Here is a 6,038-nt window from a genome sequence, read left to right as displayed (position 1 = left end):
AAAAGGTTCAAGGAAAATTAATATTTTGTAGTATGTTATTCGGTTTTTTTTGTTGTAGTATGTAGGTTATTGAAAACATGCATGTACTTCAGGTTTTACTATCACGGACTAAATTTAATGAGAATGTTGCGTTGGATGTGTGAACTTACTAGAGGGGATAGAGTTAGGAATGAGACTGTCCGGGACAGAGGCGGACCTACGTTGACAATAGAGGGTGCACGTGCACTCGCTAGCCTCGAGAAAACTCTGTATATATATATAGTTTGTATATCTGTATATATATCAGGGTGTTATGTTAAATATATGTTGTGCACCCCTGAAAATAATTGACTTGATTGGCAAGATGGTTGAGCATGCCAATTAAAGTATTTTTTTATTGTGTGATGACTCGGGTTCGTAGCGCAACAACAACATTTTTTTATTGCTCCTTTTTCCAAATACACTATCTGTTTGTTGTTTTCTGTTTGAAATTTTAAGTGCAAACACACGTACACACACATATATCAATTGATTTAAAAAAAATTTCTACTTAGTAATCATTTATTTTACACTTTTTCTTTTTGCTTTTGTGTATTGTAGACATTGTTATCGTATTTTTCATTTTATTTCAAAATACAAGCTCCCCTCCAACTTCAAAATGTAGATATTCTTCCCATCTTGTACTGTAAATGTTTATTTCTTTTATCTTTTGATCATTGACTTATTTTTTATTTAAAAAATTAGTAATTTAAAATTTGAGATAGACTTAAATCAAACGTTTTTCGTACAACCATCTAGCAAGCAAATCTCTCGAATTTCATATTTTTTAAAAACTTTTTATTATTATTTAAAATATAAAAGTGCATTGAATTCAAGTATGATGGATAACACACTTTTTCATATTAAATCTAATTAATGATATTCAATAATATTAAAAGTTTGCTTATAAAATACTATAATTAATAAGTTTTCAAAGAACTGCATGTAGAACTTTGACACTATTAATTACTATGTTAAATATAAAGCTGCACCCATCAAGTTCAAATCCTGGGTTTACCTCTGGTCCGGGAGAAGGTGGGAGTACTGGCTTCGGTGGAGGACAAGATGCGGAAAGGAAGGTTGAGATGGTTTGGGCATATGATGATCGAAGAGGGGCACGGATGCCCCAGTTCGTAGGTGTGAGAGGCTTGCGTTAGATGGCTTCAGGAGTAGGAGAGGTAGGCCGAAGAAGTACTGGAGGGAAGTGATTAGACATGACATGGAGCAGCTTCAGCTTACTGAGGACATGACCCTAGATAAGAAGATGTGGAGGTCGCGGATAAGGGTAGAAGGCTAGGATGTGTGCGTGGGTTGTAGCTAGTAGTTAGTAGTTAGAAGAGCTCATGTATAGCCAGGTTAGTAATCCTAGGACTGTGTCCATAGGTAGGAGCCCCTAGTCAGGAGAGTTTGGGTGTAGCGGGTGTCTCTGGTCTGTGAGTGTATGCTACTACTAGGTGGGGGTCGTGTTCCAGATGTCCTATTTTTTATCTCTTATTTCATATTGCATTCATTTATCTTATTTCGTATTACTCTGATTTCTATTTTATTAAGTCTTATTCCTATTTAATGTTATGTCATCCATCATGCTCCATGTCTCATTACGCTCTTATTTACTATTCTCTATCTTGAGTCGGGGGTCTATCGAAAACAGTCTCTCTACTTCTTTGGAGTTAGTGGTATGGACTGTGTACATTTTACCCTCCCCAGACCCCGCTTTGTTGGAATACGCTGGGTTCATTGTTGTTGTTGTTGTTGGACTAAATTTAATTATTACTAACATATGTTTACTTCATTTTTTTGTACATGGAAACAGACTTCTCTGTCTTAATTTAAAGAAAATATTAAAAAAAAAAAAACAATTCATTTTCTTTTTTTCTTTTGGTTGTGGGAGAACTAATGGACGACTATATCTATTAATAAAATCAAAGGCAAAAAATAAAAGAAATCAGATAAGAGATACCAGATATAGCAATAAGGCACACGCCAATAAAATTATTAGTATTTCCTAGTTGTATTATTAGCTTGTACAAGTCAACAACGTGAAATAGGTACGTTTGAATATTATTAGTATGGGTTGTTAGCTACTTAGCTTGTTGATGTAGTGGTCTTCTATTTTCCTACAATTTGTCAAATATCTTACGACCAATCTTAGTGATTTCTTTATGTCCATGTCCAAACCATCATCCTATATTTTGTAAGCTCTTCTAATTATGTTGTCCTTATTTTTAGTTTCTCCAGTACTATAGTATTGTCATTGGACACCCTTAATTAAGTAGTATTTTACTTTATTATCTCTAATATTTTCTTATAATTCCCAGAGTTTTCAGTACACTAAAAGCCTTACTTTAATGTGGATTTTTTTTGTTTTCTATTTTGGTGTGTGTGGGTTTAATAGCTTTACGTACGGGTAATTCAATCACTTTAATCACAAACAACAACAACAACAAACCCAGTGTATTCCCACATAGTGAGGTATGGGGAGGGTAAGATGTACGCAGTCCATACCACTACCTCCGGAGAAGTTCCGATAGACCCCCGGCTCAAGATAAGATAAGTCATTAAAAACGTACACAAAACATGGAACAATATGACATGACATAAATACGCCACCTATAAGGAGTAGTAAACACAGAATAGTAAGCAATTGTAATGCAGCATAACAAGAATACTGCACCGGCCAAGTAAAGTCCTATCCTACCTACCGAAAAAGTAACTAGCCTTCTATCTTAATACGCATATAAAAGTTTGCTTATAAAAGCATACACCAGGGCACCTCGCCTTGGATACGCCACGTCAACACATCCATAACCAAAGCAAACAAAAACGGGCTAAGAGTAGATCCATGATGCAACCCTGTCCAGACCGGGAAATGTTCTGAATCGCCTCCCGCAGTCCTCACCTGGGTCTTAGCTCCATCATACATATCCTTGATCGCTCTAGTATACGCCACCGGGACCCCACTCATCTCCAAGCATCTCCAAAGGACTTCCCTAGGGACTTTGTCATATGTCTTCTCCAAGTCGATAAAGACCATGTGCAGGTCCTTTTTCCTTTCCCTGTACTGTTTCACTAGTCTCTGCACTAGATGAATTGCCTCCAACGTCGAGCGCCCAGGCATAAATCCAAACTGGTTCTCCGAAATAGATACAATCTTCCTCAACCTCCACTCTACCATTCTCTCCCAAATTTTCATCGTGTGGCTCAATAACTTAATACCTCTATAGTTGTTGCAACTCTGAATATCACCCTTATTCTTATACAGAGGAATCATAGTACTCCATCTCCAGGCCTTAGGCATTTTCGCCGACTAGAAAATGTCGTTGAACAAATCCGTCAACCACCTCAAACCAGCCTCGCCAGAAAACTTTCAAAAATCCATGGGGATCTCATCAGGCCCTATCGTCCTACCCCTTCGCATCCTGCGAACGGCCTCTCTAACCTCCTCCACCTTAAAACGTCTACAATAACTAAAATCACGACACTCCTCCGAATGCTACAGCTCACCCAACTCAATAACTCTCTCCCCTTCATCATTCAAAAGCCTATGAAAATACGACTGCCACCTTTTCTTAATATGACCATCCTCCACCAAAATTCTATCATCCTCCCCCTTAATGCACTTCACCTGGTCTAGGTCACAGCCCTTTCTCTCACTAGCTTTAGCCAGTCTAAACAACCTTTTTTCCTCTCCTTTCTCTTCTAACCCCGCATACAAGCTCTCAAACGTTGCCGTCTTAGCTGCCGTAACGGCAAGCTTAGCCTCCTTCCTTGCTAGCTTGTACTCCTCCCTAAAAACCCGCTTCTCTTTATCATCCTTACTCTCAACCAACTTTGCATACGCCCCCTTCTTAGTTTCCCCTTTCTTCTTTACTTCATCATTCCACCACCAATCCCCCCTATGGTGCCCGGCCCTACCCCTAGACACACCTAAAACCTCACTAGCAGTCTCCTTGATGCACCTAGTCGCCCTATCCCACCTACCATCTATGTCTCCCCTACGCTCCCACACCCCCATACCAGTCAACTTCTCCCCTATCTCCCGCGCATTCACCGGTGTCAAGCCGCCTCACCTAATTCTCGGTCGGCCCTCCCCACCCCTACTCTTCTTACCCTTCTTTATTCCCAAGTCCATCATTTCACTTATCATCATTTTTAAACACATCTAATGCTTATTTTGTGCTTCAATGATTCTATTCGAGAATGTAATTATATTGTTCATTCATGAAATCAGCTCTAACACTTAAAAGTGCTTTAATTTTAATCACCATATAATATATGTACCTTCGTTCAACGAGCTCCTTCTTATGTGATTTTTGGCTTAAAATATATGATTTGACTATAAAAAATTGAAAATATTAATTGATGAAGTATACTCATATGATTAGCTGGACTAGACCACGGAAAATGTAAGAAGGTGTATACGTATTATATGTATAATTTTGTGTTGTGGGACATGAAATGAATGATCCGTAACACGACAACGTGCATGGTTTATAGTAGGATTTATCCATGAAAAGCAAATGTAAGAGCAATAAATACTCCACTTTTATGGAGACGGCAGTAAAGTGGGACCAATTTTTTAAAAAATGAACCCAACCACTTCACCTACCGTCAATTAGTAATTTATTAGCTTTCTTTTTTTTTTTTAATTTTTCAAATATTCCCCTGACAGGTCAAGAACTAATTATTCACGAATTTGAGCTTCATTTAAGAATTTATCGTTGACTAATTGATTGCTGCATACACAAGATGAAAATTGATTCCTAACACTTATTTAAATGACCTAGTGAGCTTACCAGTAGGCCAACCAAGCTTGGTTAGTAATTTATAACCTTAGGCGGCAACTTCTTGGTTTCTTGCATATAAGTAAGTTTTCCTTGGTTCCATTTTCTTTTCAACCTACTGGAATTAGGGATGTTAAATGTTTGGTTGGTTGGTCAAAATTCTTTTAAAAATAGTATTCTTTTAGAAAAATAAATTTTCATTTTTAAATGAGGAAAGTGGCGTTCCACTTCCACATTGCTGGTTGTCCTCCCCAGTTCCCATCCCCGTAGCACTAATCCCAAACTATATAAATACTTTTTTTTATTACATATCAAAAACAAGAAACGCTGCCAACAACTTTGGCATTCTTGATCAAAATGCAAGCACCGAAGAGGAATGTAATACAAAATGAAGAATAAATAGGAACCTAGAATATGTGTTATCCATATGTACCAATATGAAATGGGTTGAATCTTTGAATCTTTAAGTGATATTACATAAAATCTTGATTATTTTGTTAATTACATTTTATTCTTATTTTTTGAAATTGTGATACATATGTTATATGCTGATACATATAAAAAAGTGACATATTTAAAACTCACAAGATATTTATTTAAGGAAATAATAGATTCTCTTTTATTCACTGTATTCTTTTATTTAAGGAAAGATATCGAATTTTTCTCCTTTTTTTATATTTAATTTAGGTGTTTTAATTATGTTTCTCTTTTTCGTCTTTAATTATGAAAGATATATTTTTTTTGTCTTTTTTCTCCTTTTTCTTTTTTAATTTTAGTTTGTTTTTTTTAGATTTAATTTTAATTATGTTTCAATTCTGCTTTTAGTCTTTTTTGTTTAAAATTATTATTTTTGTTTCCTACACTAACTACACCATTACCTTTCATTAATAACATATGAATCACCCAATAATTGAAATAAATAATTGTATCTACCATATGAATCACCATAATACCATATATATGAATCACCCAATAATTGAAATAAATATTTGTATCTACCATATGAATCGTCATAATACCATATATATCACCCATGAATATCATATGAATCACCCAATAATTATATCTACCATATGAATCACCATAAAACAATATGTATCACCCATTAATATCATATATATCACCTGTTAAAATCATACAAAATGTATCTATCGAATGAATCACCATAATACCCATATAATGTTATCATATTTATCATTCATACGAATCACTCTTACAAAAATAAACAAGTGTGAA

This window comes from Capsicum annuum, chromosome 8 (genome assembly GCF_002878395.1).
Source record: "Capsicum annuum cultivar UCD-10X-F1 chromosome 8, UCD10Xv1.1, whole genome shotgun sequence".
Lineage (NCBI taxonomy): Eukaryota > Viridiplantae > Streptophyta > Magnoliopsida > Solanales > Solanaceae > Capsicum > Capsicum annuum.
This window is presented reverse-complemented; position numbering follows the sequence as displayed.